The sequence below is a fragment of the Heptranchias perlo genome, chromosome 20 (genome assembly GCF_035084215.1).
Source record: "Heptranchias perlo isolate sHepPer1 chromosome 20, sHepPer1.hap1, whole genome shotgun sequence".
Taxonomy (NCBI): Eukaryota; Metazoa; Chordata; class Chondrichthyes; order Hexanchiformes; family Hexanchidae; genus Heptranchias; species Heptranchias perlo.
The window spans coordinates 25,318,309-25,343,577 of record NC_090344.1 but is presented as its reverse complement, the minus strand read 5'-3'; the positions used below and the strand labels follow the sequence as shown (position 1 = coordinate 25,343,577).

At 45.9% G+C, this 25,269-nt stretch overlaps 3 non-coding genes across 3 annotated transcripts; all 3 read right to left on the bottom strand.

Moving 5' to 3' along the window:
• Window positions 1–11,715: 11,715 nt before the first annotated feature.
• On the bottom strand, window positions 11,716–11,789 carry trnai-aau (transfer RNA isoleucine (anticodon AAU)). The gene has a single exon. It is a non-coding gene; the product is annotated as a tRNA-Ile (tRNA).
• Window positions 11,790–14,259: 2,470 nt separating this feature from the next.
• On the bottom strand, window positions 14,260–14,333 carry trnai-aau (transfer RNA isoleucine (anticodon AAU)). Its single transcript has one exon. It is a non-coding gene; the product is annotated as a tRNA-Ile (tRNA).
• A 2,489-nt stretch (window positions 14,334–16,822) lies between these two features.
• On the bottom strand, window positions 16,823–16,896 carry trnai-aau (transfer RNA isoleucine (anticodon AAU)). The gene has a single exon. It is a non-coding gene; the product is annotated as a tRNA-Ile (tRNA).
• Window positions 16,897–25,269: the final 8,373 nt, after the last annotated feature.

Sequence of the window (25,269 nt, the reverse complement as noted above, 5' to 3'; positions counted from 1 at the left end):
TCACCTGTTTGTGTGACAGTCCTGAGTCTACCATTTAAGGCAGGCGTTAACTCATTTAAAATAAACCCGTTAAAAATAAATGATTTGAAGTCTGTATTAAAATAGCAGAGGGAGGAGTTCACAGGAGCCTGTTAACTGCTGGTACAATTATACAACAGTCATTCGATCTCCAGATAAAGAAGGACCTGCAGTGTGTTTCCAGAATTCATGGTTTTATTGATGTGTGCGTGTTAGACACCAGGATCACTAAAAATACACGACCCTGACCATCCACAGGGTGGGGGCGATCCCGACAGTTACTCTGGGATCACTCCCACTGCGGAACTCCACCACTGACCCTGCTGAAGGTTGCGGGCTCAGGGAGTGGGGCCTCCAGGAGTGGACTGTAAGATAGTTGACAAATATATGCTGAGGTACCAGAGGAATCCTTGCTAAGGAACCATCTGGGGTTTTACCTGTCAGTGTGGGTCTCTGGGTGAATGATTCCTGACTCCCTGAACTGTCTTACATTTAACCCAGATCGGATCAGGATGAATTCAGTTTACAGGAAAATTGGGACAAATATCACCCACAATCGAGGGAGACACAAGCAGCCATTAGAGAATCTAAGAGATCTTTGAAAAGAAGATGGTGCCCAATTGTAGGAATAATAGCAAACGTCTTTCCAGCTACGTCAGGATTCAGAAGACCATTAAAGATGGTTTAGGGCCACTGAGAGACAGTTCAGGACAGATTCCCAGGCTATGGCAGAGCTGTTAAATGACTATTTCTCATCAGCCTACACTCCTTTGGATGATGCTCAGATTCCAGCTGTGGGATGTGCTGTCAACAATAACATCATAAATATTAAAATAGAAAGGGATGTCATCTTGGATAAAATACGAAATCTCCAAATAGTTTCTGCTCCAGGTCCAGATGATATCCACCCCCGGGTGTTTAAAGAGATGGGACGGGTGCTCTATGAGCCCCTTGCCTGTATCTTCAACAGCTCAATAGAGTCAGGGATTGTTCCCTGAGATTGGAAGGTAGCTCACGTAGTTCCCATTTTCATTAAAGGGGACAAATCAGAGCCAGGGAAAGACAGGCCCATCAGTGTGACCTCGATCTGAGGGAAGATGCTTGAAGGGATCCTAAGAGATGCTGTTTATGATCACGGGGAAAGAGAAGGGGCCATTAGAGATACTCAACACGGCTTCTGGGAAAGAAAATGGTGTCTCACAAACTTGCTTGAGTTTTTTGAAGAAGTTGCTGGGTTAGTGGATGAGGGTAATCCGGTTCACATTGTCTATCTCAGGGGTGTCAAACTCATTTCCTATGGTGAACCTGACCTGATATCATGACACTTGGCCTGGACCACATTCAGCACAAGTTATTAAACTGGAAATAGATGAAAATGAACTCTATTGTTACTTCCATACATTAAGATGTTGTTTACTGCTACTGCTGCTCCTGATACCTGGCGCCTCTTAGCTTGAACTATTGCACCAACATTTGGAGTAAATGACTGGCCTGAGGCCTGTCTTGGATAAAAACATGAGGACCACTTGTCATTACAGAACTGTGTGACCCAAACACTAACCGTGGAAGTGAATTCCACAGACTGACAACTCCCTATGTAAAGAAGTTTCTCTTGACTACTGCTCTAAAACAGATAGCAGGGGTTAATTGTAGCGACACACACTGTATAAGGTAGAAAGTGATGTTCCACAAGGATTGGTTCTGGGACCACTGTTCACAATTCACATAAACGATTTGGAATCTGAATCAGAAGTACAATTTCAAAATTTACAGATGACACCAGATTGGCGGGTGGGGTGGAGTTTAGATAATATTGATGAAGATTGCGATCAAACACAAAATACATTCATAAACTTGCAAAATGGGTGTATAATTGGCCAATGAATTTTAATGCAGATGACAGTGAATTGGAGCATTTTGGTCGCAAGAATTTGGAAATTGTGCCCTGTATACCCAAGTCCAAGTCATTAATGTATATCAAGAAAAACAGTGGTCCCAGCACCGAACCCAGGGGAACAACACTGTATACCTCCCTCCATTCCGAAAAACAACCGTTCACCACTACCCTCTGTTTCCTGTTATTCAGCCAATTCTGTATCCATGCTGCTACTGCCCCCTTTTATTCCATGGACTTCAATCTTGATGACAAACCCATTGTGAGGCACTTTATCTGACGCCTTTTGGAAGTCCATACACACCACATTAGCTGCATTGCCCTCATCTACTCTCTGTTACCTCATCAAAAAACTGTATCAATTTAATTAAACACGATTTACCTTTAACAAATCCGTGCTGGCTTTCTCTAATCCTTGTCCAAGTGACTGCTAATTCTCTCGCGGATTATCGTTGCTGGAACTTTCCCCACTACCGAGGTTAAACTGACTGGTCTGTCGATGCTGGGTTTTATCTTTCACCCTTTCTTGAACAAGGGTGTAACATTTGCAATTCTCCAGTCATCTGGCATCACCCCCTTATCCATGGATGTTTGGAAGATTATGGCCAGTACCTCTGCAATTTCCACCGTTACTTCCCTCACGAACCGAGGATGCATCCCATCCGGACCAGGTGACGTTTCTACTTTAAGTCCAGCCAGCCTTTCAAGTACCTCCTCTTTATGAATTTTTAGCCAATCCAGTATCTCAACTACATCTTCCTTTACTGACATTCTGGCAGCATCTTCTTCCTTGGTGAAGACAGATGGAAAGTATTTATTTAGTACCTCTGCCATGCTCACTGCCTCACAATGCTACTTCCTCACTATAATTGTGAAGAGTGGTGCAATGGATAACGCATATGATTATGGATTAGAAAACAAGAGGTTCGATTCCTACTTGGTTTGGGAATTTTTTTGCAAACTGTACATTATTTTATTGCTTTCAATACCTTGCAAACTGTCCAACTTGGTGGTGCTGCCTGGCTCCAGACCTGGTAAGTGCCTTCTTAGTGCAGCAAGCAGTGCATCAGTGTCATAATCTGAGGGTCCTGAATTCAAACTTCAGAGAAGGCATCAGGGATTACGAAGCTTTTTTTCCATCTCTCACCTCATCTTTCCATCTTTGCTGCAGAGCAAAATCAAGAACTTTTGCTGACTGCAGCCCATCAAAAGATGTTCTGCCCCTTGACCTCTCTGTACTCAAACACACAGTAAAGTTTCGGAAGTACATGGGCTATGGACTCGCTGACAACACTTCTTTCTGTATAATTGCATCAAGACAAACGGTGAGTGGAGAATATAATCAACGATCCCGCTACTTCTCACATGCCAAGTGAGCGCTCTGCCAGTTGAGCTAATTCCTCGTTTGCTGTTTGTAAATCGTCCTTCACAGTTCCCGCCTCGCACTTGCCTCCAAGCTGCTCCACGACCAGCAGAGAAATCTTGCCTTGGGTTGCAGCTCCTTGAATATATTAAATACTTTGCTCCAATCAGCGGACTCGTAGATTCCAGTGCTCATGACTGAGGCTGACTCGGTACCTGCTCATACCGCAGCGCTGTGGGAATGTGAGCTGCTCCGTGTTCTCCACAGCCTGGGCCAGTGACACAATGAATAATGTGACTGATTATTGATCTGGAGATTGTGGGTTCAAATTTACGGAGGGTGTAAAGTGGAAGGCCGGGACAGCAAAGCATTGGAATGGTCGAATCTAGAGATAAACAAAGGCACGGATGAGGGTTTCAGCAGCAGAACTTCATTCTGGAAGTTTGGATGTGGTTCTGCTGATGTTAATAACCACTATAACTGGGCTGAAATTCAATATTCTGGATCTATGTCAAATAAATCAACTTTGTTTCAAACAGAATGGTTCAATTACTTGCTGAAATCAAGATAAGAGACTAATTGATGTCCTAACGACCGATTATTCTGCATTTTTTCCTTTCTCACTTCAGATTATTTCAGTTCTCATATCTTCAATTACTCTCATGGCCAAGTCCCAATTCCCCGGTCCTTCCCGAGTGCCTCTCTCAGCCTTGGGATCCAGGGAAGGTATCGGTAATGTACCCGGGATCACTAAACACAAAACCCAGTCTGTGAATCACTTTCAGCTACTGGACTTATCGTGTGTCCCACAGCATCTCTCTCACCTTCGATGTGTGAATAGAGCATCAGGCCTGGAAATCTCGTCTTCAATTTAAATACACTCAGCAAATGTATTTAACAAAATACAAACAAGTAAACACATCACGGCTCAATAATCCAGCAGTAAATTCAAAGGAGTAAGTCTGTTATCAAACTCCTCGAGTGGACAGAATAAAGAAAAATCCCAACTCTAAGATCCCCTCGAATCCTTTGCAAATACCTTACAAATCTTGACAATAATCAACAAGTCTAATTTAATGTTGACCTTTATCTTGAGTGGGGTTGGAATACAGAAGTGATGTTTCAGTTGTAAAGAACCTTGGTCAGACCCCATCTGGAGAACTGGGCACCAAACCGAGAGAGAGATCAATCGGCCGTGGAAAAGATACAGTGCAGATTCACCAGGATGATGCCGGGGTTAAAAGGATTAAATTATGAGGACGGGTTGCCGAAACTTGGTTTTTATTCCATTGAATTCAGAACATTGAGATGTGATCACATCGAGGTGTTTAAAATAATAAAGGGATTCAATAAGGTAGATACAGAGAAATGATTTCTTCTGGAGGAGGAATCCAGAACAAGAGGGCATAAGAAATAGGAGCAGGAGTGGGCCATACGGCCCCTCGAGCCTGCTCTGCCAAACAGTCAGTGCATGGCTGATCTTCTACCTTAACTCCACTTTCCTGCCCGATTCCTTGATTCCCTCGATGTCCAAAAATCTCTCCATCTCATTCTTGAATATACTCAACGACTGAGCATCCACAGCCCTCTGAGGTAGAGAATTCCAAAGTTTCATCACCGTCTGAGTGAAGAAATCTTTCCTCATCTCAGTCCTAATTGGCTGATCCCTTATCCTGAGACTATGCCCCCGAGTTCTAGAATTTCCAGCCAGGGGAAACAGCCTCTCAGCATCGACCCTGTCAAGCCCTCTAAGAATTTTAGACGTTTCAATCAGATCACCTCTCATTCTTCCAAACTCCAGAGAATATAGGGCAATTCTACTCAATCTCTCCTCATACAACAACCCTCTCATCCCAGGAATCAATCCAGTGAACCTTTGTTGCACCCCCTCGAATCAAATATATCCTTCCTCAGGTACGGAGACCAAAACTGTACACAGTACTCCAGGTGTGGTCTCACCAAAGCCCTATACAATTGCAGCAAGACTTCCTTACTCTTATTCCTCAATGCACTTACAATAAAGGCCAACATACTATTTGCTTTCCTAATTGTTTGCTGTACCTGCATATTAGCTTTTAGAAAATATTCTGCTTTTCTATTCTTCCCACCAAAGTGAATAATTTCCAAATTTCCCCACATTGTACTCCATCTGCCACCTTCTTGATAATCTTAAAATTAGAGCTAGGTCATTTAAGAGCAAAACAAAGTGGAAATTACAAACTCATTTCCCCAAAAGGCTGTGGATGCTGGGGCTCGATTGAAACTTTCAAAATTGAGATTGATAGATTTGTGTTGTTTGAGGGTTGCAAGGGATATGGAACAAAGGCGAGTAAATGGAGTTGTGGTACAGATTAGTCCTGATCCAATTGAATGGTGGAGTTGGCTTCAGGGGCTAAATGGCGAATTCCTGTTCCTGAACCCAGTCACTGACACCAATCACCTCCATTCTGAAAAAATCACCACAGTCACTGACATTAATCTTAACCTGTCTGATACAAACCAACCCCATACTCACTGACACCCATCTCACTGAATGGTGGAACAGGCTTGAGGGGCTGAATGGCCTACTCCTGTTCCTAATGTTCCTATATCACACTTAAGTTGCTAACATTCCTCTTCACAGTTCTTAATGCTCCCTATCTTGGTGTTGTCAGGAAATGTTGATCTAATGCCCTTGTACCTAAGCCCAGGTCATTGCTCTGTATTGAGAAGAGCAATGGTCCCAACACTGCCCCTGGGGACACCACCGTTTACATCCCCACAGTCTGAAAAACATCCATTAACCACTACTCTGCCCTTTATCCAACTTCCCATCCACACTGACCCACTCCCTTTAATACCGTGAGCTTTAATCTTATCAACAAGCCTCCTGTCCGGCATCTTCTCAAACACTTTTTAACAATCCATCTTCACAACATCCATTGCATTTTATCCCTACACTGTGTTATTTCCTCCAATAATCCCTGCTGTCTGTCCTGAATTAATCCATTTTAGAACAAATGTTGAAATCTTTGCTCCACCCACACGGTTCCATCTGTTTAAAGCCACAACAGAAAGGGCCAGTTTTCCCCTCGAGTTTGACATCAATCAGGTTTAAAAATGATGTGGAGATGCCGGTTATGGACTGGGGTTGACAATTTGTAAACAATTTTACAACACCAAGTTATAGTCCAACAATTTTATTTCATAATCACAAGCTTTCGGAGGCGTCCTCCTTCCTCAGGTGAATGTGGAAATGAAATCCTCGGACATTTCGCATTTATAAATCAGAGAACAATACCTGGTGATTACAGATCGTCTTTCCAACTGCCCGTTGCCAAGGCAATCAAAGTGTTCAGACAGAGAGGTGTTACCTACAGGGCCACCGAATATACAAACAACCAAAAAGTAGAAAAAAACAGAGAGAGAGAGGCAGAAACACAGAAACATCCGGAAGGAAGAGAAAGACAGCAAATGACCCGTTATATTAAAAACAGATAACTTTTGTTCACTGGTGGGGTTACGTGTAGCATGACATGAACCCAAGATCCCGGTTGAGGCCGTCCTCATGGGTGCGGAACTTGGCTATCAATTTATGCTCGACGATTTTGCGTTGTCGTGTGTCTTGAAGGCCGCCTTCGAGTACGCTTACCCGAAGGTCGGTGGCTGAATGTCCTTGACTGCTGAAGTGTTCACCGACTGGGAGGGAACCCTCCTGTCTGGCGATTGTTGCACGGTGTCCGTTCATCCGTTGTCACAGCGTCTGCATGGTCTCGTCAATGTACCAGGCTCTGGGGCATCCTTTCCTGCAACGTATGAGGTAGACAACGTTGGCCGAGTCACAGGAGTATGAACCATGCACCTGGTGGGTGGTGTCCTCTCGTGAGATGGTGGTATCTGTGTCGATGATCTGGCATGTCTTGCAGAGGTTACCGTGGCAGGGTTGTGTGATGTCGTGGACGCTGTTCTCCTGAAAGCTGGGTAATTTGCTGCGAACGATGGTCTGTTTGAGGTTGGGTGGCTGTTTGAAGGCGAGTAGTGGAGTTGTGGGGATGGCCATAGCGAGGTGTTCGTCGTCATCGATGACATGTTGAAGGCTGCGGAGAACATGGCGTAGTTTCTCCGCTCCGGGGAAGTACTGGACGACGAAGGGTACTCTGTTGGTTGCGTCCCGTGTTAGTCTTCTGAGGAGGTCCACGCGATTTTTCGCTGTGGCCCGTCGGAACTGTTGATCGACGAGTCGAGCATCATATCCCGTTCTTACTAGGGCATCTTTCAGCGTCTGTAGGTGTCCATCGCGTTCCTCCTCGTCTGAGCAGATCCTGTGTATTCGCAGGGCCTGTCCATAGGGGATGGCCTCTTTGACATGGTTAGGGTGGAAGCTGGAAAGGTGGAGCATCGTGAGGTTGTCCGTGGGCTTGCGGTAGAGTGAGGTGCTGAGGTGCCCGTCTTTGATGGAGATTCGTGTGTCCAAGAAAGAAGCTGATTCTGAGGAGTAGTCCATGGTGAGCTTGATGGTGGGATGGAATTTGTTGATGTTATCGTGTAGTCTCTTCAGTGATTCTTCGCCGTGGGTCCATAGAAAGAAAATGTCGTCGATGTATCTGGTGTATAGTGTTGGTTGGAGGTCCTGTGCAGTGAAGAAGTCCTGCTCGAACTTATGCATGAAAATGTTGGCGTATTGGGGTGCAAATTTGGTCCCCATGGCTGTTCCGTGTGTTTGGGTAAAGAACTGGTTATCGAAGGTGAAGACATTGTTATCCAGGATGAAGCGGATGAGTTGTAGGATGGCGTCTGGGGATTGGCTGTTGTTGGTGTTGAGTATTGATGCTGTCGCAGCGATGCCGTCATCGTGGGGGATACTGGTGTATAGTGCTGAGACGTCCATCGTGGTGAGAAGTGTTCCTGGTTCAACTGGTCCGTGGGTACTGAGTTTTTGTAGGAAGTCTGTAGTGTCGCGACAGAAGCTGGGGGTTCCCTGTACGATGGGTTTCAGGATGCCCTCGATGTATCCAGAGAAGTTCTCACACAGGGTTCCGATAGGACGTCTGGGTGTGTTGGCTTTGTGTATCTTTGGGAGGCAGTAGAAGTCTCCCACTCGGGGAGTACGTGGGATGAGAGCGTGCAGGATGCTTTGAAGGTCAGGACCTCTCTGGATACATCGAGGGCATCCTGAAACCCATCGTACAGGGAACCCCCAGCTTCTGTCGCGAAACTACAGACTTCCGACAAAAACTCAGTACCCACAGACCAGTTGAACCAGGAACACTTCTCACCACGATGGACGTCTCAGCACTATACACCAGTGTCCCCCACGATGACGGCATCGCTGCGACAGCATCAATACTCAACACCAACAACAGCCAATCTCCAGACGCCATCCTACAACTCATCCGCTTCATCCTGGATCACAATGTCTTCACCTTCGATAACCAGTTATTTACCCAAACACACGGAATAGCCATGGGGACCAAATCCGCACCCCAATACGCCAACATTTTAATGCACAAGTTCGATCAGGACTTCTTCACTGCACAGGACCTCCAACCAACACTATACACCAGATACATCGACGACATTTTCTTTCTATGGACCCACGGTGAGGAATCACTCAAGAGACTACACGATAACATCAACAAATTCCATCCCACCATCAAGCTCACCATGGACTACTCCTCAGAATCAGCTTCTTTCTTGGACACACGAATCTCCATTAAAGACGGGCACCTCAGCACCTCACTCTACCGCAAGCCCACGGACAACCTCACGATGCTCCACTTTTCCAGCTTCCACCCTAACCACGTCAAAGAGGCCATCCCCTATGGACAGGCCCTGTGAATACACAGGATCTGCTCAGACAAGGAGGAACGCGATGGACACCGACAGACGCTGAAAGACGCCCTAGTAAGAACGGGATATGACGCTCGACTCATCGATCGACAGTTCCGACGGGCCACAGCGAAAAATTGCATAGACCTCCTCAGGAGACTAACACGGGACGCAACCAACAGAGTATCCTTCGTCGTCCAGTACTTCCCCGGAGCGGAGAAACTACGCCATGTTCTCCGCAGCCTTCAACATGTCATCAATGACGACGAACACCTCGCTATGGCCATCCCCACACCTTCACTACTCGCCTTTAAACAGCCACCCAAACTCAAACAGACCATCGTTCGCAGCAAATTACCCAGCTTTCAGGAGAACAGCGTCCGCGACACCACACAACCCTGCCACGGTAACCTCTGCAAGACATGCCAGATCATCGACACAGATACCACCATCACACGAGAGGACACCACCCACCAGGTGCACGGTTCATACAACCTGTGACTCGGCCAACGTTGTCTACCTCATACGTTGCAGGAAAGGATGCCCCAGAGCATGGTACATTGGCGAGACCATGCAGACGCTGCGACAATGGATGAACGGACACTGCACAACAATCGCCAGACAGGAGGGTTCCCTCCCAGCCGGGGAACACTTTCGCAGTCATGGACATTCATCCACCGACCTTCGGGTAAGCGTACTCCAAGGCGGCCTTCGAGACACACGTCAACGCAAAATCGTCGAGCAGAAATTGATAGCCAAGTTCCGCACCCATGGGGACGGCCTCAACCGGGATCTTGGGTTCATGTCACACTACACGTAACCCCACCAGCGAACAAATGTTATCTGTTTTTAATATAACGGGTCATTTGCTGTCTTTCTCTTCCTTCCGGATGTTTCTATGTTTCTGCCTCTCTCTCTCTGTTTTTTTTTCTTTTTTGTTGTTTGTACATTTGGTGGCCCTGTAGGTAACACCTCTCTGTCTGAACACTTTGATTGCCTTGGCAACGGGACCTCCTCAGAAGACTAACACGGGAAGCAACCAACAGAGTACCCTTCGTCGTCCAGTACTTCCCCGGCTGCCGAGAAACTACGCCATGTTCTCCGCAGCCTTCAACATGTCATCAATGATGACGAATACCTCGCTATGGCCATCCCCACACCTGCACTACTCGCCTTTAAACAACCACCCAACCTCAAACAGACCATCGTTCGCAGCAAGTTACCCAGCTTTCAGGAGAACAGCGTCCACGACACCACACAACCCTGCCACGGTAACCTCTGCAAGACATGCCAGATCATCGACACAGATACCACCATCACACGAGAGGACACCACTCACCAGGTGCACGGTTCATACTCCTGTGACTCGGCCAACGTTGTCTACCTCATACGTTGCAGGAAAGGATGCCCCAGTGCATGGTACATTGGCGAGACCATGCAGACGCTGCGACAACGGATGAACGGACACCGCGCAACAATCGCCAAACAGGAGGGTTCTCTCCCAGTCGGGGAACACTTCAGCAGTCATGGACATTCAGCCACCGACCTTCGGGTAAGCGTACTCCAAGGCGGCCTTCGAGACACACGACAACGCAAAATCGTCCAGCAGAAATTAATAGCCAAGTTCCGCACCCATGAGGACGGCCTCAACCGGGATCTTGGGTTCATGTCACGCTACACGTTACCCCACCAGCGAACAAATGTTATCTGTTTTTAATATAACGGGTCATTGACTGTCTTCGTTCTGCCTCCCTCTCTTTTTTTTGGGGGGGGGGTTGTACATTCAGTGGCCTTTTAGATGACACCTTTCTGTCTGCTCACTGTGATTGACTTGGCAACGGGCAGGAATCACCAGGCATTGTTCTGTGATTTTCAAATGCGAAGGATTCGAAATTGTCACTTCCACAAATAGGAATAGAGAACGAGATTGGGTGGACAGAAGCGGTTGGAAAGGATAGCCGATCGGCTGAAGACTATGGTGAAATTTTAGACCAGCTGCAGGGCTTTTCAGCAAGCGGCTCGTTGGTCTAGGGGTATGATTCTCGCTTTGGGCGTTTTTCTAATGGAATATGCGAGAGGTCCCGGGTTCAAATCCCGGTCGAGCCCTGTTATCTCACTGCTTTTTAGTGAAAAGTCACCAATTGGATTCTGACATCTTTGCAGTTGTTCGAATTGAATTATATTTGAGCTCCAGAGGACAAAGTGCTGAAGTTTCCAAGGCGCAACACACACGGAGTAAATAAAATGTCTCAAGATGATGTGGAGATTGAAGCTGAATGTGAATTTACCCCAATTTAGGCGGTCTCATTGATATTAGATGACGGGATCGAGAACCACATATCCAAGTTTGCCGATGACACAAAGATAGACAGAATTATAAGCAGTTTGGATGGAAGAATGAGATTACAGAGAGATATCACTAGATTAAGTGAATGGGCAAAACTGCGGCAAATGGATTTCAACGTAAGCAAGTTTGAGGCCGTCCACTTTGGACCTCAAAAAGATAGATGAGAAAACATATTAATGGATGTTACTCCAAAAAATTGACCACATGACATTTTGTGTGGATTCGCTTGTTTCTCAAGTCTGCCAAACTTTTAAAAGTTACCAAAATATTGCAAAAGGAACCTTATGGCCCGTACGGGGATCGAACCCGCGACCTTGGCGTTATTAGCACCACGCTCTAACCAACTGAGCTAACCGGCCATGTATACATTTTAGCTTTATGGGCTTACCCGCGTGTTGGGTAGTTTGTGTTTATTTTTACACCATCTGACAGGGTTTTACAACGAATATTGAATAAATCACATCCCTTAAACATTGTTACTTGTTTCTGTACATACTGTCGAGGATGTAGATCAAAATTAACAAACAAAGAGCACTTTAATGTAACAAATTAAATTCCGATCAATATTATTTTACCAACAATGAACAGCCCATCCATAAAACACTGCCCCGCTATAAAACCTGTGGGCAGGACCCTGAGCTACTGTGAAAATGATATCACCGCAACGTGATTCGATCACGCTGCGTTTTGACGTTGAGTCAGATGTCTGTCTGTCTATCCGTCTGATTGGGTCTCTGCCTTATTCTCAGGCCAGTCTTTTTGTTTGCTGGCTGCAGGCCTCGCTCCCCGACTGACTGAACAACTACCGGGCCGTGTGCCAGAATCAATGACTGTGACTGACTGTCTGCCCATTTATGGCCACATTTCTGAGTTCCTGCCATCGCTCTGTGTCGCAGGCCTGTCTCTGTCCCTTAGGATCACAACACACCCACAAGCTGCACGACTGAACGCAGGTTTGGTCAGTCTGTCCGCGCAGGTCCTTCGGAAGCTAATGATTTTGAACTAAATTATTTTTCCTGAGTGACTTGTGAAGTTTGGTTCAGTGATATGTTTGCGAAAGAGAACGGAGGAAATAGTTAGTGTGCAACTCGACATTTCTCTACATCGGAATAGAAAACGTGATTGGATGGATAGAAGAGGTCTGAAAGGATGGCCGATCGGCTGTGGGTGGCACCGAATTCTGCAGTGGCTGCAGTGGTTCATTACCGGTAATGAAAATGAGGTAATATACTACCACAAGCTGCCGCTGAAAATCATTCAATTTCCCAAACTTGACCCACCGAATCAAATGAAGCTGCTGGGAAAGCTACAAGACAACGCCGGTCTATCGGGCATCGTTTGAAGCAACTGTCAGTTTAAAGTGGCATCTACAGCCATGCAAGTATTGCCACGTGCCGCTGAGATCGCCGAGTGGTTGAAGAGTTAAATTCAAGATCAAATGGAATTTTCCTTCGCAGGTTTGATTTCTGCTCGCTGAATTATTGTTTAAAGATTCGTTCAATGCTCAAATGAATGAACTGGATCTAACTCACTTCATTTATCTCTCTCAGTGCATGAGAGATACTCGAGCGTGGCCGGCGCTTTTAATTGAGTGCCCAATGTACTCTTGCAAAATTCAAATACACAAGAAAGAATCTTGCCCAATCTGCAACTAAAATTCTGCTACTTTGCAGAACCACCCATTTATAAGCGACTTTATTTAGATGAATCTCATTATCGCTCCTTGTCTCTTGTCTCGATGTTGTCCCCTGATGGACTTCTCAGGCTTCCTGGAACGGGAAAGGCTGATCGAACCTGCAACACCAGCAGGAAAAGGGAAAGGAAATAAAGACTGAGACGGTCGGAAAAGTAATGGTGGAACCCAGCTGATAAATTCGGAGCTAATGTCTCCACATTTTTGTCTCTTCGCCCTCACAGTGAAAGGAAACAGCAATGTGAGTAAAATATGCTTATGGTAGCTTGTATGCTCTGACGATGCCGAGACAGATGCCAATGTAGCTTCAGATTAACTAATTCTGAAAAGTATTATTTGAAGAAACAAGTCGTACATTGTAAACGAATTTAGTAAAGAGAGGCTAATATTGGTGACTGGAAATAGGTAGTGTACAACTTGATATTGCTGCAAATAGGAATAGAAAACGAGATTGGGTGGACAGAAGCGGTTGGAAAGTATAGCCGATCGGCTGAAGACTATGGTGAAATTTTAGACCGGCTGCAGGGCTTTCTAGCAAGCGGCTCGTTGGTCTCGGGGTATGATTCTCGCTTTGGGCGTTTTTCTAATGGAATATGCGAGAGGGCCCGGGTTCAAATCCCGGACGAGCCCTGTTATCTCACTGCTTTTTAGTGAAAAGTCACCAATTGGATTCTGACATCTTTGCAGTTGTTCGAATTGAATTATATTTGAGCTCCAGAGGACAAAGTGCAGAAGTTTCCAAGGCGCAACACACACGGAGTAAATAAAATGTCTCAAGATGATGTGGAGATTGAAGCTGAATGTGAATTTACCCCAATTTCGGCGGTCTCATTGATAATAGATGACGGGATCGAGAACCACATATCCAAGTTTGCCGATGACACAAAGATAGACAGAATTATAAGCAGTTTGGATGGAAGAATGAGATTACAGCGAGATATCACTAGATTAAGTGAATGGGCAAAACTGCGGCAAATGGATTTCAAAGTAAGCAAGTTTGAGGCCGTCCACTTTGGACCTCAAAAAGATAGATGTTACTCCAAAAAATTGACCACATGACATTTTGTGTGGATTCGCTTGTTTCTCAAGTCTGCCAAACTTTTAAAAGTTACCAAAATATTGCAAAAGGAACCTTATGGCCCGTACGGGGATCAAACCCGCGACCTTGGCGTTATTAGCACCACGCTCTAACCAACTGAGCTAACCGGCCATGTATACATTTTAGCTTTATGGGCTTACCCGCGTGTTGGGTAGTTTGTGTTTATTTTTACACCATCTGACAGGGTTTGACAACGAATATTGAATAAATCACATCCCTTAAACATTGTTACTTGTTTCTGTATATACTGTCGAGGATGTAGATCAAAATTAACAAACAAAGAGCACTTTAATGTAACAAATTAAATTCCGATCAATATTATTTTACCAACAATGAACAGCCCATCCATAATACACTGCCCCGCTATAAAACCTGTGGGCAGGACTCTGATCTCCTGTGAAAATGATATCACCGCAACGTGATTCGATCACGCTGCGTTTTGACGTTGAGTCAGATGTCTGCCTGTCTATCCGTCTGATTGGGTCTCTGCCTTATTCTCAGGCCAGTCTTTTTGTTTGCTGGCTGCAGGCCTCGCTCCCCGACTGACTGAACAACTCCCGGGCCGTGTGTCAGAATCAATGACTGTGACTTACTGTCTGCCCATTTATGGCTACATTTCTGAGTTCCTGCCTTCGCTGTGTGTCGCAGGCCTGTCTCTGTCCGTTAGGATCACAACACACCCACAAGCTTCACGACTGAACGCAGGTTTGGTCAGTCTGTCCTCGCAGGTCCTTCGGAAGCTAATGATTTTGAACTGAATTATTTTTCCTGAGTGACTTGTGAAGTTTGGTTCAGTGATATGTTTGCGAAAGAGAACGGAGGAAATAGTTAGTGTGCAACTCGACATTTCTCTACATCGGAATAGAAAACGTGATTGGATGGATAGAAGAGGTCTGAAAGGATGGCCGATCGGCTGTGGGTGGCACCGAATTCTGCAGTGGCTGCAGTGGTTCATTACCGGTAATGAAAATGAGGTAATATACTACCACAAGCTGCCGGTGAAAATCATTGAATTTCCCAAACTTGACCCACCGAATCAAATGAAGCTCCTGGGAAAGCTACAAGACAACGCCGGTCTATCGGGCATCGTTTGAAGCAACTGGCAGTTTAAAGTAGCATCTCCAGCCATGCAAGTACTGCCACGTGCCGCTGCGATCGCCGAGTGGTTGAAGCGTTAAATTCAAGATCAAATGGAGTTTTCCCTCGGAGGTTTGATTTCTGCTCGCTGAATTATTGTTTAAAGATCCGTTCAATGCTCAAATGAATGAACTGGATCTAACTCACTTCATTTATCTCTCTCAGAGCATGAGAGATACTCGAGCGTGGCCGGCGCTTTTAATTGGGTGCCCAATGTACTCTTGCAAAATTCAAATACACAAGAAAGAATCTTGCCCAATCTGCAACTAAAATTCTGCTACTTTGCAGAACCACCCATTTTTAAGCGACTTTATTTACATGAATCTCTCTATCTCTCCTTGTCTCTTGTCTCGATGTTGTCCCCTGATGGACTTCTCAGGCTTCCTGGAACGGTAAAGACTGATCGAACCTGCAACACCAGCAGGGAAAGGTAAAGGAAAAAAAGACTGAGACGGTCGGAAAAGTAAAGTTGCAACCCAGCTGATAAATTCGGAGCTAATGTCTCCACATTTTTGTCTCTTCGCCCTCACAGTGAAAGAAAACAGCAATGTGAGTAAAATATACTTATGGTAGCTTGTATACTCTGACGATGCCGAGACAGATGCCAATGCAGCTTCAGATTAACTAATTCTGAAAAGTATTATTTGAAAAAACAAGTCGTACATTGTAAACGAATTTAGTAAAGAGAGGCTAATATTGGTGACTGGAAATATGTCGTGTACAACTTGATATTGCTGTATATAGGAAGAGAAAACGAGATTGGGTGGACAGAAGCGGTTGGAAAGGATAGCCGATCGGCTGAAGACTATGGTGAAATTTTAGACTGGCTGCAGGGCTTTCTAGCAAGCGGCTCGTTGGTCTCGGGGTATGATTCTCGTTTTGGCGTTTTTCTAATGGAATATGCGAGAGGTCGCGGGTTCAAATCCCGGACGAGCCCTGTTGTCTCACTGCTTTTCAGTGAAAAGTCACCAATTGGATTCTGACATCTTTGCAGTTGTTCGAATTGAATTATATTTGAGCTCCAGAGGACAAAGTGCAGAAGTTTCCAAGGCGCAACACACACGGAGTAAATAAATTGTCTCAAGATGATGTGGAGATTGAAGCTGAATGTGAATTTACCACAATTTAGGCGGTCTCATTGACATTAGATGACGGGATCGAGAACCACATATCCAAGTTTGCCGATGACACAAAGATAGACAGAATTCATAGCAGTTTGGATGGAAGAATGAGATTACAGAGAGATATCACTAGATTAAGTGAATGGGCAAAACTGCGGCAAATGGATTTCAACGTAAGCAAGTTTGAGGCCGTCCACTTTGGACCTCAAAAAGATAGATCAGAAAACATATCAATGGATGTTACTCCAAAAAATTTACCTCATGACATTTTGTGTGGATTCGCTTGTTTCGAAAGTCTGCCAAACTTTTAAAAGTTACCAAAATATTGCAATAAGAACCTTATGGCCCGTACGGGGATCGAACCCGCGACCTTGGAGTTATTAGCACCACGCTCTAACCAACTGAGCTAACCGGCCATGTATGCATCTTAACTTTATGGGCTTACCCGCGTGTTGGGTAGTTTGTGTTTATTTTTACACCAGCTGACAGGGTTTTGCAACGAATATTGAATAAACCACATCCCTTAAACATTGTTACTTGTTTCTGTATATACTGTCGAGGATGTAGATCAAAATTAACAAACAAAGAGCACTTTAATGTAACAAATTAAATTCCGATCAATATTATTTTACTAACAATGAACAGCCCATCCATAAAACACTGCCCCGCTATAAAACCTGTGGGCAGGACACTGAGCTACTGTGAAAATGATATCACCGCAACGTGATTCGATCACGCTGCGTTTTGACGTTGAGTCAGATGTCTGTCTGTCTATCCGTCTGATTTGGTCTCTGCCTTATTCTCAGGCCAGGCTTTTTGTTTGCTGGCTGCAGGCCTCGCTCCCCGACTGACTGAACAACTACCGGGCCGTGTGTCAGAATCAATGACTGTGACTGACTGTCTGCCCATTTATGGCCACATTTCTGAGTTCCTGCCTTCGCTCTGTGTCGCAGGCCTGTCTCTGTCGCTCAGGATCACAACACACCCACAAGCTTCACGACTGAACGCAGGTTTGGTAAGTCTGTCCTCGCACGTCCTTCGGAAGCTAATGATTTTGAAATGAATTATTTTTCCTGAGTGACTTGTGAAGTTTGGTTCAGTGATATGTTTGCGAAAGAGAACGGAGGAAATAGTTAGTGTGCAACTCGACATTTCTCTACATCGGAATAGAAAACGTGATTGGATGGATAGAAGAGGTCTGATAGGATGGCCGATCGGCTGTGGGTGGCACCGAATTCTGCAGTGGCTGCAGTGGTTCATTACCGGTAATGAAAATGAGGTAATATACTACCACAAGCTGCCGGTGCAAATCATTCAATTTCCCAAACTTGACCCACCGAATCAAGTGAAGCTCCTGGGAAAGCTACAAGACAACGCCGGTCTATCGGGCATCGTTTGAAGCAACTGGCAGTTTAAAGTGGCATCTACAGCCATGCAAGTACTGCCATGTGCCGCTGCGATCGCCGAGTGGTTGAAGCGTTAATTTCAAGATCAAATGGAGTTTTCCTTCGCAGGTTTGATTTCTGCTCGCTGAATTATTGTTTAAAGATCCGTTCAATGCTCAAATGAATGAACTGGATCTAATTCACTTCATTTATCTCTCTCAGAGCATGACAGATACTCGAGCGTGGCCGGCGCTTTTAATTGGGTGCCCAATGTACTCTTGCAAAATTCAAATACACAAGAAAGAATCTTGCCCAATCTGCAACTAAAATTCTGGTACTTTGCAGAACCACCCATTTATACTCGACTTTATTTGCATGAATCTCTCTCTCTCTCCTTGTCTCTTGTCTCTGTGTTGTCCCCTGATTTTTGTGGACTGAAGAGCGGAACAGTCTCGATGAGCGAAATGGCCGAGTCCTGTTCCCGTGTTCCTCATTGGTTCAGAATGTAAAACGATCCTGCATTGGCCAAGTATCAAACCCAGGTCGCATGATCAGCAGGCGAGAATTCAACGCCAACACCACCAATCCTCGCATGGCCATTTGCTGCATGTATCCATTTGGAATCCTGTTTCAAAGCACATGCAGTCTGGCGCAGGTCCTGTGAAAACCTTTGCAGTCTGACCTGCAGTTGTGCAAGAACTGCTGCGTGCAGCTGCGATGGCCCAGTGTTTGAAGCGTTAGACTCTTCCTCCACTGGGGTTTCTTGCACCGGTTTGAATTCTACTCGGTGAGTTACTGTTTAACGATCTGTTCAATGTCCAAATGTATGAAGTAGAGCTAATTGACCGCGTTTACCCTTTTCAAAGCAGGAGAGGCGGGCGCCCAACGTTCTCTTTCAAAATTTCAAGACACGAGAAGGAATATCTCCAAATCAACACCTTACATTCTGCTAGTTTGCTGAACTTGGCATTTATACTCTTCGTTTATTTCCTTGCATCTCTGTATCTGTCACGGACTCTGTCTCTTGTCTCTCTGATAGAATTCTCAGGCTTCCTTGAAAGGCGAAGGCTGATCTAACCTGCAAGACAAGCAGGCTGAGATGGTCGGAAAAGTAAAGTTACAACCCAGCTGATGAATTCGTAGCCAATGTCTCCACATTTATGTCGCTTCAGAGCAATTCATTCTGCAAAGTGTTTCAGGATAATGCAAGTCGTACATTCAAAACGAATTTGGTGAAGAAAGGCTGATATTGTTAACTCGAAATAATTAGTGTCCAATCTGATATCGCTGTGCATCATATTTTGTACAAGAAAGCGAGATTGGATGGACATTGTGTTCTGAAAGGATGGCTGATCGGCTGCGTCGCAGCAAAATTTTACATTGGCTGCATGGATCTGTTGCCAGTTGGTCTTTGGATCTGATTCTCGCTCAGGGAGTTTCACTGGTTCAAATCCTGGAGCTCTTATTCACTTTCACTGGATTTCCCACCAAAGCCCAAATAAAGTTTCAGTCCCTCCGGTCCTCCATAAATCCTGCTCTCGCAGCCTCACTCACTCCGGGAGCTGGGGAACAGCGGAAAACTGATGGGTTTGTTGTCCATCTGAAATGCGGCTTCGAACTGTTGTTTTTCGCCGAGACAGCGCTGCAGGGGCCTTTCATGATCTCTCACAAATTAACTGAAACCGGTCGGAATGTACAAATCATGTTGCTTTTCCAAAATAAAGGAGTGACATTCATTGTGGAAACACGGTAGCAGTCCGGTCTCGCTCACTGCACAAATATCCATATCTGAATGAACCAGCTCTACGACATTGAGTCCTCCCTTCGGACCTTGTCTGTGAAGAAGAATTCTGAGTTCCGTATCGCCAATCTCGGATTTTTAAATATTTTTCATGTGCCTGCTATCGGACCGCAGAGTCAGTGGTGGAATATCAGCCGTGCTCCGCTGGCAATTTTTACCCTGCATTTTCTTGCAGACAAAACACACATTGGAAACCTGGCGCTGTGAGGCAATGAATCCCGAGGTAAAAGTTATCCTGGGCGGGCTTAAACCAGCAACCTTTCAATCAACAGCCGAACGCGCTGACCGATTACACCACAGAGACACAATGTGCTTTATACTAAACCATTAATTCACCGCGCTGAAGCTTGAGTTTGCTGCGACCAGTACAGCAGCTGTCTACCATCAGTTTACTTCTCTAAAATAAAAGGTGTGCAGCTTGCACGAGTGAAGATTTGTGCTGTATTATTTCTGAGCATTAGGCTCATAACTGCCTGTATGTTTGAAGGCTCAGTCCCCAGTGGTAGAGAGAAGTGGTTTTTTGAACTGTTATTTTTTTTATTATTCGTTCACGGGATGTGGGCGTCGCTGGCAAGGCCGGCATTTATTGCCCATCCCTAATTGCCCTCGAGAAGGTGGTGGTGAGCCGCCTTCTTGAACCGCTGCAGTCCGTGTGGTGACGGTTCTCCCACAGTGCTGGGAAGGGAGTTCCAGGATTTTGACTCAGCGACAATGAAGGAACGGCGATATATTTCCAAGTCGGGATGGTGTGTGACTTGGAGGGGAACGTGCAGGTGGTGTTGTTCCCATGCGCCTGCTGCTCTTGTCCTTCTAGGTGGTAGAGGTCGCGGGTTTGGGAGGTGCTGTCGAAGAAGCCTTGGCGAGTTGCTGCAGTGCATCCTGTGGATGGTGCACACTGCAGCCACAGTGCGCCGGTGGTGAAGGGAGTGAATGTTTAGGGTGGCGGATGGGGTGCCAATGAAGCGGGCTGCTTTATCTTGGATGGTGTCGAGCTTTTTGAGTGTTGTTGGAGCTGCACTCATCCAGGCAAGTGGAGAGTATTCCATCACACTCCTGACTTGTGCCTTGTAGATGGTGGAAAGGCTTTGGGGAGTCAGGAGGTGAGTCACTCGCCGCAGAATACCCAGCCTCTGACCTGCTCTCGTAGCCACAGTATTTATATGGCTGGTCCAGTTAAGTTTCTGGTCAATGGTGACCCCCAGGATGTTGATGGTCGGGGATTCGGCGATGGTAATGCCGTTGAATGTCAAGGGGAGGTGGTTAGACTCTCTCTTGTTGGAGATGGTCATTGCCTGGCACTTAACTGGCGCGAATGTTACTTGCCACCTATGAGCCCAAGCCTGGATGTTGTCCAGGTCTTGCTGCATGCAGGCTCGGACTGCTTCATTATCTGAGGGGTTGCGAATGGAACTGAACACTGTGCAGTCATCAGCGAACATCCCCAATTCTGACCTTATGATGGAGGGAAGGTCATTGATGAAGCAGCTGAAGATGGTTGGGCCTAGGACACTGCCCAGGTTCTATTTCAGTAATATTCCCGTTACCAGAAAATGAGATGAGACGAAACGAGCAGGTCCAACCTGCCGTTCAATAACACTACACGGCATCTAAAAAGTTGCCTCTTTGCACTTACAGTGAAGCGGAGGGCAGTTTTCACCCTTAAACCAGCAAGATAGGTGGCGCAGTAAATAGTGTAGATTGGAGCCATTGATGATTAACTGAGAGGGCAAAACTGTGACAGATGGAGTTCAATGTGGGGAAGTGTGATATAATCCAGTGGGAAACTAAGATAGATCAGAGTATCTTCTAAATGGAGAGAAGTTCGGAAGTATGGAGGAGCAGAGAGATTCAGGGCTTCATCTCCAGAAATCTTTGGGTTTGTTGATTTGCTGGCAGCTTGTGTTTTCGACATAATAGTTTCATTTTCGTGTTGCGGGTTCGATTCTCGGTCAAGAAAATCGTTTTCACAAAACAATGATGAACCTTAACAATTTAATACACGAAACCGATGATTCTCTGTGAAAGATGAATAATTGTAATCGTCATTAATGAACCGATAACTTTCTGCTGCAGACCGGTGTTAATATGAACATGGTTAACGAGTGACAGCGAAACTTTGTGCTTTGCATGTGATGAACTTTCATCCGTTCTCATTTCACAGACAGTAATTTAAGAGTCTCGTTAAAAATGTTCGGTGTTTATGACACCAGGACTGTGATAGAGCCGTTGTAAAATTGAACAGGAACAAACAATTGGCGGCGCATTTTCACAGGTGAAGCTCAGCCCTGGAGGGTCATCAGGAGTAACTTCCCAAATAACGTTTCTGCCTCCGATCTAACCGGGGACTTTTCGCATGTGAGACGAACGTGACGACCGCTAAACTAGCGAAACCTTTGCTCAGTTCATAGCACTGTGTCGCTTCTCCGTTAGACAACATCACTTCTGTCCCACACTAAACGCCGCCAATCCTCTTCCGCTTTCCTTCACAAGCATCTCAATGATCAAAACGTCACAAGTTACACAGGAAAAAATCTTCAAAATTTCAAAATCATTAAACTCCAGCAGGAACTAAGATATTAATTCGTGGTATTTAGGTGTCACTGGCAAGGCCAGCATTTATTGCCCATCCATAATTGTCCTTGAGAAGGTGGTGGTGAGCCGCCTCCTTGAACCGCTGCAGTCCGTGTGGTGAAGGTTCTCCCACAGTGCTGTTAGATAGGGAATTCCAGGATTTTGAGCCAGCGACGATGAAGGAATGACGTCACCATTCCAAGTCGGGATGGTGTGTGACTTGGAGGTGAACGTGCTCTTCCCATGTACCTGCAGCCATTGTCCTTCTAGGTGGTAGAGGTCGCAGGCTTGGGAGGTGCTGTCGAAGAAGCCTTGGCGAGTTGGTAGAGTGCATCTTGTAGATGGTACACACTGCAGCAGATTAAAGTTGCGTTCAGTCAAAGTCGGTGTGTGAATGTTGTGTGTGTATTGTCATCCTGAGAGACAGAGACAGGATTGTGACACAGAGCGAAGATATGAACTCAGAAATGTGGCCATTCAGTTCCATAAAAAGGCAGACGGTAAGTCAAAGTCATTCATTCTGACACACGGTCCGGTACTTGGTAATTCAGTCAGGGAGGGAGGCCTGCAGCCACCAATCAAAAATCCTGAGAATAAGGCAGAGACGCATTCAGACGGATATACAGGTAGACAGCCAGATAGACAGACAGACAGACGGGCAGAGAAGCAGACCGTGTCCTTTGCCTTTTATCCTGATTTGTCAGTAATAATTTTAAACAGCATCTGGATCGGTCCCTTCCTTTAATCCTGTGCAGCAGCAGTGACAATATGTTTGTGGATTTGAGGGTTGAGCCGAATCCGAGTCCGATCCCCAGTCCCCAGGAGAAATTCCCTCATTCCTGGGCACTTTGTGTTAAGCAGAGGTTAGCAGCAAAACGTGTTAATAATGGGAGTAGTGGGACTGAGAAATGCTTAAACAGCCGGCAGCCTGTGAAACAGAGCTCCAAGTATCGGTTTAAATAAAGACCTGAACTGACAGAGCGGAGGGCAGATGAGGATTGAATTAAATCCCAATTCACAAAATCTAAACAAGGTTTAATGAAGTGAACCTATCAGGAGTGGGATTCCTGGGCCTGTGTGTGAGCTGAAACTGGATCGGTCCCGTTCAGTAAGAGAGACCGGCAGGCGGCTCCCAGGCCGGGCAGCGGCTGTTGCTGCTGCTGCTTCCGCCTCTGAGAGTCCCTGCGGTGGCCGGTACTGATTTCCCACTTATGGATCCGGCTCCAAGTTTTGGTTGTGGACCTCGTGGTGCAACGGTAGCGCGTCTGACTGCAAATCAGAAAAAATGCTTGTTTGGATCACGTTGGGGTGATTGAATTTTCGCAACGTTTCAGTATCACTCTGTTTTTTAGCGGGGCAGTATTTTAGGGATGGTCCATTCACTGTATGTAAAATAATATTTATGATAGAATGAACACAGCACAGAAGGAGGCCATTCGACCCATAAATTCCTTACCTGCCTTTTGTAAGAACAATCCCATTGGTCCCATTCCCCGTCCCTTTCCCAGTGGCCCTGCATTTTCCCCTTCAAGTATTTATCAAATTCCTTTTTGAAAGCCGCGATTGAATCTGCTTCCACCACCCTTTCAGGCAGCGCATTCCAGATCATAAGTATTCGCTGCGTAAATAAGATTTTCCTCATGTCGCCTTTGGTTCTTTTGCAATCACTTCAATCCTGTGTCCTCTGATTCTCGACACTTCCGCCAATGGGAACAGCTTCTCTTTATTGACTTTATCCAAACCCTTCATGACTTTGAACACTTCGATCAAATCTCCTCTGAACCGTCTCTGCTCGAAGGAGAACAACCCCCGCACGGCGTAAACGCGGTCAATTAGCTCCATTTTTTTATTTGGGCATTAAACAAAACGTGAAAGACTGGCAAGGCGTTGTGCGACCGGAACTCACTGCTTTAAGACAATAAATCCAATCGCTGCGTGGGCGCTGGGTTCAAATCTTACAACTGATAGAATTTCTGGCAATGTTCATTTTGACCTGTTCGCAGAAAACCCGATTGTCGTGCGATGGAGCAGAGGATGTGCAAGAAGCTGAAAGTGGAAGTGCAGATATTCGTTTCATCACGGGGACAGGACACGTTTCCACAGGTAAGGGCCTCTTACCTTAAGATTCTTTCCAGCAGAGTGGGACAGGTGATCAGAGTGACCGGACTCTAGCGGCGCAATCGGTCAGTCCGCGGTCCTTCCATGACAGCACAGGATCGGGAAATGCCGTGGTTGTTAATTCGAGTCTCAGCAAGGTCAAACAATCCTTTTGCTCGTGAACATTTCAACCGGAGTTGAAGGTACAATTGGTGTGTTCCAAAATGCATCTACTTATTTGAATTGCCATGTGGTTCCTCCGGTCTGCGCTGTTGCAATAACAGATTAGATGTTTAGCATTACTTGTTTTCCGGAGGGAGGCTGCGGAATTGGAACCACAAACTATGATTTTGATCCATCTAAATTTCAGGGATTTAACTGGAGCTTTAAACCAGCGGGTTAGACCGCTCAGGCAGGATACTTTCCATCTTGCGATTTTTAGGAGCCACTTTTACAGGAATAGAATTACTGCAAGCAAGAATTCTACCCCTGAAGCACCAATGCTGTCACGGCAGCCTGATGCATGTGTCCAGTTAGAAACCTGTCTGAAGGAACATGCAGTCTGACAGAGCCGGAAGTCCAGCGGATTGACATTCGGCCTGAACAGATGTTGAATCTCCTCCTTGAGAATGTTTCGCCAATCTTCCCGTCCTTGACGGACATCAATGATCCTGTTGCGGTTTTGCTGCAAAATTTCACTTCCCAGCTCCCGATCCCTGAACTAAAATTCAACTCCAATTATTAAGTAGAAGTCCAACACGCTATCCATTGCGCCACAGAGTCAGTTATGCAATGTGAGGCAGAGCGGGGATCTTGTGCTGTGGTTGAGGCGGTCAGGCTGCTCCTGCTTCCGCCTCTCTCATTCCGAGAGCCGCGGTGGCGGTCGGCACCGATCGCCCTCCAATGGATCCGGCTCCAGTCGCTTGTTATGGGCC